Source organism: Dunckerocampus dactyliophorus, chromosome 19 (genome assembly GCF_027744805.1).
Source record: "Dunckerocampus dactyliophorus isolate RoL2022-P2 chromosome 19, RoL_Ddac_1.1, whole genome shotgun sequence".
NCBI classification, from domain to species: Eukaryota; Metazoa; Chordata; class Actinopteri; order Syngnathiformes; family Syngnathidae; genus Dunckerocampus; species Dunckerocampus dactyliophorus.
In genome coordinates this window covers 11073667-11087257 of record NC_072837.1, presented here as the reverse complement: position 1 = coordinate 11087257, position 13591 = coordinate 11073667, and positions in this window count along the sequence as shown.

Sequence of the window (13591 nt, the reverse complement as noted above, 5' to 3'; positions counted from 1 at the left end):
TCAACCGCTGATCACATCAAAGAGGGGTGACGGAGGTGACTTCTGTTTCCTGTTTCCATACATTAGCAAGCTGCTAACAAGGACGTTTGTGATTAAAAAAAAATACAGTTTAACTCATACAGTGTATTAATAACGCGACAAAGATGCACGCCATATTGTACGCCAACTGGAAGTAGTACTGAAGCTAAATTTTGGAGCTTAACCGAAAAACCGGGGTGCACCCTAACCGAGGTTCCACTGTACCCGCAATTTTCCCCCGGTCTTCAGATTTTGTAAGATTGGTAAGGCCAAGAAAGACTTAACGTTTGTATCATTTACAGATGACACTGCTGTAATCCTTCGCTATTTTGCACTATGAATTTCGTGGCTTCACTATATCATGGGTTTTCAAAAATATATTTAGAAATGATCCCTGTTTCATAGTTGAATACGGTCTATTATTAGTCAAACAGTATGCATATTTAAGCAAATTTTATGTAATTTTGGCCTGAACCGAGCATTTTCAAGCATGAAAATGGCTGTAGTATTTAGCCATTTTACATGAAGTAAAATGCAAATATAAGACATTCAGAAAATGCATTCGGTGATGATTTAGTATTCTACACTGGTCACTACGTGTCAGTAATGTTGCATTGATGAGACAATAGCCACCGCAGGAAATACTGTCCAGAAAAATGCTAACATATCTGTATTATAACATGTCTATATTATGCCTTATTTATGTCTGTATGTATTATTTTTGGTTATTATGTCTACTCTATTGGGTAATAGGAGTGTAAAGGTGATTATAGGGGTGCTATTCCGTGTCTAGAGGGCTGTAATAATGTTAAAATAAGTTTTTAGAAGGTCATAAACAGGGATTCTATGCTCTAATTATTAAGAAATTGTAAAAACGCACTTCACGGAAATTCACATATCACTTATCAATTAACCGTGATGAACGAGGGATTCCTGTCCTGCATTTTGTAGATAGATGATAAAATTATCTGGAAATTATGTCTCTGGCGAAAGTAACAAGTACATGTGCAAGCAATGACTGTTTTTGGTCATTCGGACAACTGCTCGTGTTGACAGCCAATCTGAGTGACGTCGACTTAAACGGGCTCCAGTGTACCAGGCTACCACTAGCAAATAGCCGGTTGCATTGATGGCGTATCGCAGCGAAGCATTTTTACACACTAAATCACATGATCTTGCTGCTGCTGGCTTTACTGCATGTTAAAAGTCTCTGTGGAAATAGACGAGGTGCCGGGTGCTAGTTTCTCACGCTGCCTGCCTACAGTATACAGTATATACTGTATGGATCCCTGGAGATATCCTTCCTCTTTAGAGCTCAAAGCAACTATCCCATTATGAAAGAGTAATTCCCAAGCAACAATGCCTCGCTTAATTGGACGTGTCGGCACTGTCGGCCGATTGAGGAGGAAGTGAGAGATGGTAGATGCCTGGCCAGTGTTGATAGCTTCCTGTAAAGCACCTGGTCCAGCAGGAGAATGGAGGTCGCTGAATGTGATACATTACCCCGACACAAAAACACCACTCAATACCGAAAGGGCAGAGAAATTGATCTGCAGCTCTCTCATCGGAGCCTTTGTTAAGGTCTTCCCTGTGTTTGATGGCAGTGAGAAGCAGATGAGAGGAAATGGTGATAGTAAAGAGAGAAGGACGCCGTAAGCGTGGGCTGGGAAAAGACTGAGGGGGAGGATCAATGTCTGTTTCAGCGAGTTAATGAATGTAGCATCATTTGCAATGCAATAAAACAGTTTGCCTTCTACAGTAGATCTTTTTCGCAGGACTTACGTCATGCATCTCCAAATTTTTTGAGTAACTGAGACGCCCGTAAAAATGTTTTTGACACACGGCTCGCACTTCGCCCTACAGAAACCCCCCTGCTAGCTTGTTCTTGACATTCTCCTCCGATTGAGCTTCAGAACTCTCCCCTTCTCTCTTCAGTTGCCGTTGTTCACTAATGACGGAAGCTATGTTCATCATGGATGTGCCACCAGCAGGAAGTACAAGGTACAAACGAAGGCGCTCAGCCATTCAAACCTCCCACTGACATGTACTCTATGCTGTATTATAATGTGGTTATATGCTGACATTTCATGCTTTGTTATCACATATTTATAAACAATTACAGACGTAGGGTCGCGAATACAGTTGCTCTCTCGCTACATCGCGATTCGAACATCACTCCCTCGCTCTACTGTGGTTTTTAAAAAAATAATTCATACTCGCAGTCAAAAAATGTTGAAAGACAAGTCATATGTAGTATTCTTTTCACTAGGCATCAGTAATGTTATTGATTGAGAGATTTATTTACATTACATCACTTTAACTTGCAGTCCGACGTGACAGAGTGAAAAAAAAAATCTCCTCCCATTCCGTGTGGAAGTGGTACGTTTTAGACTTCTTGCTTTGTCCTTCTTCCGCACTGAGTTTCAAACCTATTCTTAAGTTTGCAATAAATAAATTGGAAGCTAACTAGTTAGCTCGGTGGATTGCTCTTGTTAAAGCGGCGGCCGTCTCTTGTGTCACTTCAGAGATGACGTAGGCTGCGCATAAGCGGTGTACAATGTGTTGTAAAGAAAGCCAGCTGTATTGTCGGAGTGTACTACATAGTCTCTATATGGCAGATTGATGTTAGACTGGCTGCCCTGTGTATCAATCAAGTGACAAACGTCATCGTGAGGATGGATGCTAGGCTGATGTTGATCTTTTTTTTATATGCCATATGATCGACCCGCATTATGTTCGAGATACTACAACAACAATGAACTTTCCCAATGCTAACAGTGAGTTATGTCGTATTATAGCTTATCATGTCTACTATATGAGGTAATATGAACGTAGAGGTTACTTTAGGGGTGTTATTTAATATCTACAGGGCTCTAATAATGAAAAAAATGTTTTTAGAGGGCTATAAACAGGTTTTCTATGTACTTGCATTTATTATTATTGAATTCTACTGCGCAAAAATGCACTTATCGTGGTCGGGGCTGGAACCAATTATCTGTAATAAACAAGGGATCACTGTACTGTATATTTAAAAAAAGGCTTAAAAATATGTGTAAAATATAAGAATTTAATCACAAAACGTCCTTGTTAGTAGGGTTGAGCCGGATACTCGTCTAAAACGGACAATGCATTTTTACGAGTACGAGCATGAAACGAGTACAGCTCGTCATTATCCGTGATCGTGATAAAGGAAAATCATAACTAACTACTGATGTATTCACTCTTCACCCTCTGTGATTGGCCAGTCACACGCGGCGACCGCCCCTCCCTAGACACACCCCCTACATCCAGAGAGAGGAGCCATGTCTCTCACTCTTTCACACACATTTGAGACGACAGAATTGAAAATGGCTCGTGCTGCGTCGTTTCGTCTGTTTGTTTATAATTTGGCTCGTGATATAAAGTCACTTGGAAAACTTTGCGTTTGTCATCCACGGCGGGTGGCTCAGTTCCCGCTCTCCTGTGTGGTTCTGGCATTCACAGCTGCACACGGGCCTACTCACAACATGTGTCCGCTTAAAGCACATTCCCTGGCGGGAGGCTATCATACTTGCTTCGTTCATTGTAGTCTTAAACCTTCATCTTTTGGAAAAGAAACCAAACTTACAGTATCACTCGGACACTGCGAACAGCAAGCAGCAACACAACGTTTTGGCATGACTGGTAGTTTGATGAAAAATATACCAAACCAAGTTGACTAGCTAGCGTTTGTTTACAATCCTGCTCCTTCACCGACATCACTTGGGAAACGCCCCCTTCTGACCAGCATCCAATGCATTTTTTACTAATTTGACGTTCGCTTTAAAAAAACCTCGACCAACGTAGAACATAGTTACAAACAATATAAAACATATTTAAGCAAAGTGGAAAAATCATGTCAGTGATCCTTTAAGGTTACTTTTACCCTCATCGAAGACGTGATTGACCAAGACACGATGCTGGAACTTGCAACTTTCTTGAGCTCCATTTTTGGCTTATTTTGCAGCTGTGCTCAAACGAAAAACAAAGACTTGAGGTGAGAAACGCTCAATGCAAGAAGTAAGTCATAGCAAAACAGGAAGGTGGTGTCCGTGTTGATCTCGTCTTTTGCGTCAATCATGTCTTCAGTGAAGTTGAAAGTGATGTACATTTTAATTGTTTCAATATTTGGCTTTCTGGAATGGATGAATTGGATTTACATCATAATAGGAAACATTGATTTGGTTAGAGTACGTTTCGGTTAGAGTCGGACCTTCTGGAACAAATGAATGACGCTAACAAAGGTTCCACTGCATTACAAAAATATTAGAGTGGAATTCCGTTCCAGTAAATTGTTGGTAGTGTCGCCCCCACACAATCTCTGCTCCATCTTCAGCTCCGTGCTTGAAGCAGATGGAGACGAGGGGCCGAGCTCACGCCGTTCTTCAAAGATAGTAGGCGAGTAACAGTATGATTTAGCAATATGCGTGTGTCGGAGAATGTGCGGGGGCTTGCTTAATAGAACAATGTTGAAGGTCAGCCCGGCGTTAAGGAGAGGAGCATATCTTGGCTAATTAGCACTCCCACAGAGAGCCAACCCAGCATCTGTGGCCATCTATTCAAGCTGCACATGCTCATAACTAACATACACTAGGTTCTTCATTCATGACATATCGGAAAAATAGGGTTTTAATGTCCTTGTATGCTATCTTAATTACTATTATTACATAACCACAGTGGTATCTCTTTCTTCAATTTAGACTTTTTTTCCTCAGACAGGAATAGGTATACAGTATTTCCACTGGCCAAATTATTGGAATCTGCTTGTTTTGTTGAACAACCTTTGTCGTACTTACAGTTGCAGTCACAAGTTTACATACAGTGAAGACCAAAAATATTGGCCATGCCTGTATGGAATATAACAGTCTATTTTAATATAATCAGTCTATTTTTTACAAACATGGCCAAAAATATCGCATCTTTGGCATGCCAATATTTTTGGCATAAATGAAATTTAACAGGAAAACTAAAAAAAAAAACCCAAAAAACACAACAATGAAAAAAATCAGCAATAATTTTACAGGAATTAATTCAAAATATTAAGAAAAAAAAGTTGTAATCTAATAAGAAAAAGGCCTAATTTCATGAGAATAACGCTGTGATACTATGAGGAAAATAACATAATTTTATTATTATATATTTTAAATATTAAAGAAAAAAGACATGATTTTTTTTTAATAAAAGCCAAATTATTATGAGAAACAAACACAACAACAAATAAATTTAAATTTTCAGAAAATTATTTACGGTTTAAATTGTGGAAAAACTCATGTTATGAGAATAAAGTCAAATTGTAATACGAATTTTTACAATTTTTTTTGTAATAGGAATTTGGGGAAACAAATGACTATTTCTTTGGAGGAAAATTCAAAATAAAAATAAAATACTTTTTGGACCAAAAATCAATGAATTTGCGAATCCATGAATGCTGAATCGCGGCTGTGCTGCAGTGGGACACGTGATGGTCATCTGTGACTCTCCATTTCCAGTTAATAACTGAAACATGCTCTTAAAAAGGATTGAAATATTTTACTAATTCCAATATCCTGTAATAATCTGAATAACATTATTAACCAGAATTCTAATCAGAATAATCACATTACCTGCCGCATGCAACCATGCCGTGTTTAAAAGCGAATAAAAACCCCTTTTTTGTACAGGTTGCGGCTGGCTGAACCACTGTGCAGCCACTGCTTGAAGATATGTTCTAATCCCCTCTGACCTGACTCTGTCACAGCAGATGTTCTCGTCTTTGTGCTACATGTCACCTTTTACGCCTACAGGAAAGTGCACATGCGCTGTACCTTACAGCCCCACCGTGCTGTAATATTTTATACATTAAGGCTGGCTACTGTACAGCACACGCGTGGAAACAACCAGTTGTTTTTGTTACATAGACAGACCTTGAATAACAGGAATTCTCCGAGAGCAACACTTAAAGTCAAGGTTATTTTCTTATATGAATCTCTTTTATGCGTTATTGATCTTTTAGTTTAGTGGTGTAGCTTTTTACGTTATGATGTAGCTGTAGCAAATGCAACAACCAACATGGTGGTGTATCTTTTGTCTTTGTTGTTCCGTCATTTTGGTCTGAAGTTAAAAGGACTTTCCACAAGGGCATTGAAGACGTTTCCTGTTAGGGGCGTCCTGATCTGATCTTGATCTTGTACATCAGCCCAATATCAGCCAAAAAAATTGTATTGGATTATATCGGCCCGCATCTAAAATGTCCAATATTGGTACTCCGATACAAGCAGTCCATTCCCGACTCCGCACCAGCACTTCTAGCGAGCAGCAGGCCTTCTATTCAGCGTGCTGAACCCATGGCATCACTACAGCGTGTACTGGCGTGTTTAGTAAGGAGTAGGAGTGATGTCAGGCGTGTGGCTGTGTTTTTTGTTAAAGTCTGAAAAATCCAATGCAGCTGAGTGTAAAACTTGTCATGCACAAGTTTCCTGTGGTGGCACAGACCCGGAAAAGTTAATTACGACCCACCCCGTCGCGCATTTGAAGAAGGATTTTTGCAACGCCACGGCTTCCGGAAACATCCACCGCTGTTTGACACATTTGGAAAGCATGAGAAACTTCCTGTAAGAGAAAGCGCTGCATTGAGCACATCGAGCCTTGCTAGATATAAAACTATACACCAGATACATCAAGAAGTAAATGGGTCAGTTTTTCTCATCCCAATGCCACCACTTACCTTAGCCCTTACCCCTAGCTTTGGCACATTCCCGAGAAACAACTGGTGTCCCAATTCTCCTTAAATCACGAGTTAAGGGGTAAGTTCTAAGGGGTGTACAGCCCTAGAAACCAAGCGTGGTCGGGGACCAGACTTTAAAAGAAGGGGTAGGAGGAGTTTCCTCGGATACAGCACTCCCACTGACAAGACGGCAGAGCGGAGACCGAAAGAAGAAGAATAAATGTAAGTAATTATGCATAGTAATCGATTTTCACGGTAACGTCACTCATTTTGTTTCTTAGATATTAAATTCTTTGCGACCCCACGGAATAGCGCCATGTTTTAAATGGTTGGTTTTTGCTAGCCGGCTAACACCGATATCTAACTTCACTGCAGTCCCCTGCCTTTCATACGACTAGACAATGATATATAGCGATCATATTAGCCTGTTAATTGTAAGTTATATTGTAAAATCACTTGCTAGTCCACCAACAATCGTAATGGTGAGATATGTTTATTGTATTTAGCATACACAATGGTCTGGAAGTGAGCTAAATAAAAGATGCAAACAACATGGTCATGTGTGGACAGCACACCAGATTATCAAAGTTTATTCAACTTTTGGAATCTAACATTGTCCCGCCTTTTTTTAAATTTTTTTTTAAACCATCACTCTCTATTGGTTTTCAGCACACTGTTACTATACAGTGTTCCCTCATTTATCCCTCACGGGGGATAGGCTATTCCCAAAATAGCGCGCAATAAGTGAAACCTGCCAAGTAGCCAACTCCTTTTTTTTTTTTTTTTTTTTACAATTATTATGTTTTAAGCCTGTAAAACCCCTCACCATACACTTTTATACACTTTTCTCAGACAGGCAATAACATTTTCTATCATTTTTCTCGTTTTAAACACTCATTTTAAACATTTTAATGATCAACACAAAAAATTGTTAAGTTACGCATATTTCGCTCCTGCCTTTTCATCCTGGCGCCGTTCCGCTGTACCGGAGCGTTTTTGTGTCCTGTAACATATTGCTGCAGACGAACCGAAGATTCATTTAGAAGCTAGCAAGCAAGCAAGCTGGAGATGACACAGGAGACATGGCAGGACGGCAGGAAGGTTGATTGATTGACAGTGGTCTGCAGCCAATCAGGACGCATAAAACAATGGGCGGTGCAGACCGATGAGAGAGGGAAGAGATAGAAACTCAACTTCCCACAATGCAATTCTTCTCAAAGGGCCAAACAGCGTTCATACATGCAATAAAAAAAAAAAAGCACAAAAAAATCTGCGAAACAGCAAATCCGCGAAATGTGATTTGCGGATAGAGAGAGGGAACATTGTATTACTGTTACGATTATTATTGTATTTACAATGACTTCATATTCGTACCCCATAAATCATCCATATATGTCGAACTGCATTCCAGTTTTCTGATGCAGTTCTAGAAGATTTTCTGTGCTAACTGCAATGAGCTAATTGTAATAGCCTCACCAACCATAAACCTCCGCATTTTACTGTCTCCCAGACATCACCAAACATTGGCCCTCGGTTGTAAGGGGTAGGAGTCGGGGTAAGACAAAGGGAAAGGGCTAAGGGGTGGAATTGGGATTCAGCCTTATTCTCTGTTTCAGTAATATCATTGGATCAAAACTTTTGGAACAGTTTTATACATTGCTGATGTTTCTGTTGGAGACATACAGTCTTTGAGGTGGTCCACGTGGTCTGAACGTTGTGGTCATCCAACTTCAGTGCCCAAATCTCCCAAAAAAAGAGAAGAAAAAAGCAAGAAGAGAGTCTCGGAAAAGGTAAATAATATGATAAAGGTTGATTCTTCTGTATCACTGGAGTGACTTCGCCAGAGGCGGTGAAGATCGAAATGCTTATTAAAGATGAAGTAACAGAGAAAGGAAACATATCCATGGATAGGAGACTAAATGATCTAAAATGTCACATTTCTGGGTAGAAAATGCACAACTTGGTGAAAATTCCGTGTGAAAAACACGCAAAGTATTCTTTATGTGAGTAGCACATGAAAGTACAGTGTAACTTCTTTTTCGTTAGTACTGTAATCCAAAAACACGAATGTACAGAAAACCCTAATCGGAGACTGCACGCAAACCGAAGAATGCACGCAAACCGAGGCAAAATTGTGCTGTAAATTTTCGACATTAACCGAAAACACGCTAACCGGGGCGGAAGCTACCCGGGGTTCCACTGTACAAGTCACTTTTTTGGGGCCAATATGAACAACTACATAAAGAGATTGGATTTAACAAAAAATCCAAATTAAGTCATGAATAATTTCATAAAAACTACACTAAAGCAACAAACTTAGCACCTTCAAAACCACTTATCCCACTTCCAATGGTACAAGTATCATTCCTCTACCACTAAAACTCATTGAACAAGCACTTTATTTACTCTATATATCTAAATACAGATATATAATAAGATAGATAGAGATATAATAGAGATATAATAAGATAAGTGGCATGAAAATGGGTTGATGGATCGATTCCGAGTTGCATTTCCGGTTCCATGATCATGATCACGTTTTTCCACTATGATATCACTGGCATCCTTCGGGTTGAGTTGATCCTTTATTTGCTTAATGTTTAGCTCAGGGGTGCCCAAAGTGAGGCCTGGGGGCCATTTGTCGTCCCACAGCTGTTTTTTAAATTGATTTCTCCATTCTAAAAATATAATTTAACAGGAAAACTAAAGTAATTGTAAAATAATTTTACAAAAATTAAGTCAAAATATGAAAAAAAAAGTTATAATCTAATGAAAAAAGTCGCAATTTGAGTAGAAAAATTATGTAATTTTAATAGCATAGTTGAAATATTCAAGAATAAAAGACTCGAATATTATGCGAAACAAACAAAATGCTGTAATCTTTAGAAAATTTGTTTTGGAAAAAACATCATATTATGAGAATAAAGTCAAAATATTATGGAAATAAAGTCATAATATTAGAAATAGAAAAACACAAGTAAGTAAGTTGAAAAGTAAGTCGGTGATTTTAAAAAGAAAACAGCAGAAATGGAAAAAAACAGGTGTCATTTTACAAGAATACAGTCCAAATATTAAGAGAGAAAAAGTTTTATTCTAACGAGAAAATAGTTCAAATTTTATATTAACTTGTAATATTATGAGGGAAACATTTTTAGGAGCATATGCTTAATATTAATCAAAACATATGTTATTTTTTTTAAAGGAAACAAAAACAAAACAAAATAATAATTTGTAATTTCTGGAGAGTTAGGTTGGGGAAAAAGTTATAATATTATGGGAATAAAGTCAAAATATTTTGGGAATATAACCATATTACGAGAAAAACATTCACAGAGATTTTGTAATGTAAATATTTGCGTATACAGCAAAAATGGGGGGAAAAAAGACCATTCAGAAGTTGGTATTAATAAGAGGCTTGTGGAAATATACATAACGGCTTAGCATATCTATGTGATGCTTTATAAAATATCAAAGTGGCCCTTGCATGCTTTCATTTTACACTATTGTGGCCCTCGCTGGAAAAACTTGGACACCCCTGTCTGTGAAGGCTTTTCCTGTCATTTCTCCTTCAATTATAAACCCCCCCCCAACACACACACAATCGTACTGTACATACATAAGCATGCATTACTGAAACAAGGCAACGTGCCACACCAGACCAGGTGCACAAAGATAAAAGGTAGCTGATCTTGCCAACACAAAACACAGAATTTGGACGTGATTCAGAAAGGCATGCTGTGAAACTCCATTGAACGCGTTTGTGTTGTGGGAGGATTGCAAAGTACAACACAATTAAGGGACTTACTGCTTCTCCTTATTTTACAGGAAAACATGAACGTTTTCCACAAGTTGAGCTTTAAGACATTTGATGGACTCATTTAAATGACGTTATTCCACTCCTCGATGCTAACACGCAAAGTGAAATCATCACAGGAGTGTCTGGTTGCTTCATGCAGGTAGACTAATCCTCCTCCCTCTCAGGTGGCATTTCGTGTAATGTCGTTGGACAGGACGGTCAATTGAGGACACAGGAAGTGACAGGACTGCAGGATGGCTCATCTTTATGCGTGAAGACGGTTTATCCATTGTATCTGAGCATAAAAACATCACAGTAAGATGAAGGATATGTCGTGAAAAACATAACATCATCACTGTGTCCCATGACCACCTTGTTACTTGCAAAGAACAATCTTTTGAAAGTTTATACAATAAATGGACTTCACAGTCTAATTTTCCCGAAGCCATGTCACCAACACTTGAAATGTCCTAAAGTGGTTCCTCCCTATATGACTTTATGTGGGTCTGCATCCTTCAAGTGCGCATTTGTAGGTTGCATGACATCATCGCAGTGCGCAAATGCTGTCCTGAACCGAAAAAGACCCAAGGATCCTTAAAATGTGTCCGACAAATCTGTCCTCCTTTTCCATTAGCTCCAAATGTTCATCAGGACTATCCTGACTGGCCTTCCATAGCCCAAGATCCTTTGCAGAGCTACTCGGAGGAAAAAAAGGCTTGAATTTAAAATGTAAGTATCGATTTTTTACTCATTATAGCATTTAACGCCAGATATGTGTGACATTTGAAACTTAAATTTGTGTTAAAATGCAAGAACATCTGTGGCAACATCATATGCAAATTAGCCAATGACATCATTTAGCGACTTGAGGACAGTCAATAGCTATTTCTCTTCCTGAGGAGGTGGCAACAGTGGTCCTGGAAGAATGCCGATCCCGAAATGGAACACAGCCATTAAGTCATAGTGACATAAAGGAAACATTTTAGAGTCTTTGTCATGTGGCAGTCGCGTGACCATCTCAATATGGCCTCCCCAAAATGGCAGTGTGTCAGGTAAGCTAGCTCATTTCCACAAATCTTATTGTGTTGCCATTAAAGTTCATGTTAAACCCATTTACCAATTGTAATGCTTTAATAGGGTCTCAAATTATACAATTGAACTGTTTTCAATATTTCTTTCATGAATTCATTGAAAAAAAAGCTAGTAAGATATTGCTCTTAATTAGCATGAAACTGCTATGGAAAGCCAGTTAGCAAAATAAGATGCTAATAAGATGCTCAATAAATGTCACTGTTTTGATTCATTTGAATTAATATATACTCTTTTTTGTTGTAGTAGTTCCTACGTTCCCTGAAGGCCACATAGTAGGAAAGGTCCCTAGTCTTTTTGTTAAGACATCCGTCACGATTCCACACTAGTGATGGAAAACATGAACACTCACTGTGTCACTCTATGCGACAAGTGAATTGGGTACTTGATTCACTCACTTCATTCACAGATAGCATGTATGCAAACTCGCACATGTGGAGCAAGTCGTGAATCGGGTACAGCCGGTACGCGAGCATCCCACCCAAGCATGTTTCTGATTTCCTTCTTTAATTTAGCTAGCGGTACCTGTGAGTCCTGATTCACTGAAACATTCACAAGTTTTGAACGAATCGTTCAATACTCGCACATATCTATTCTACACCACTTCTCCATTGATGACACGCTCCTACGCAAAAGCCGTGTCAAAAGTCTGCAGAAATGTAAAGATTTCAACCTGAACAAGAAAGATCTGAAAGTGGAAAGTGTACAAAATAGGATTTGAATTCATATATGTCATATATTCGACATGTGTTTTTTGTTTTCTGACAAACTCTTGTCGTCTTTGACATTGACCGATATGTCAAAAATATGTGTAGCACTGACATACGCGTTCCCAGGTGCTAAAATGCATCTGACAGGCACAAATCAGGTCACAGTGTGTCGGGCGTTTCATTTCACGCCCTCTCTGACAAGATTGACATGCTTATGCCGCAGTCAAGCACAGGGGGACAAGCAACTCGATTCATCGTTGATATTTTATGCTCCGGAAAAGCATTCGAGGCTCTTTCGCTCCAGAAGAAAGTTGTAAAATATACGAGCAGCCTTCACTTCCATTCAGGGGGGGATTATAGTTAGCTTCCATGCTGAGGAGACAGACAAGTTCTACAGAAAGACCTGAGCGTAGTGTTCCAGAGCTGCAGGACAAGAGCTCAGTGTCATTCCGCGGCTTTAAGACGAAGGCTGCATACTGGCAAGAGGAGAAGGGAAAGAGAGGACTGATCTAAATGCATGCACCTACACACACACACACACACACACACACACACACGCATGCACGGGCAAACACACGCACACACACACACATGCATGTGATGAGGGGTCAGAAGGTAAGCAGTGTCTGTCTGGTATAATTATGAAGACATGCATGGAATCGGAATGGAGAGCATACAGGGAAGACAGGCTGTCACCAATCTGTCACCTTGTGTCTTCCACGGCCTGGACACACACTTACTCACCTGCTCACACACTCACACACACACACACACACGGGCAAATTTAGCTGTCTTCCTGATGCATTAACGCAGGGAGTTTTTTTTAAACGTCATGTCGGGAAGTCTACTGAATGAAGTTTATGTCCAATACAAAACACTTAGGGTATGTAAAGTCAAAGGTCCCTTTGATGAATACCTGTACAAATCAGTTTTAATATATTTTTTTCTAGAAAATAAGTCGTCTAGACCGGTGGTCCCCAACCCCCGGGGTGGGTCATTTGGTACTGGGCCGCACAGAAACAAAATAATTTCCATTATTTCATTCAAGTGGCCGGATTCTCTCTGTTACATCCGTCTCACTTGACGCATGTCCATCGTGCGTGTGCTAACTTTATCTCACTCCGCACAGATAGACTACTACTGTATTTTTAGCATTTTTCTTTCATCTCATATTTGGTCTCAAATGCTGATACTATGTGGGAATGCATAAAGGTAAGTTTTGATGACTTATTGAGTGTTAATGTGCACATTTGTCTC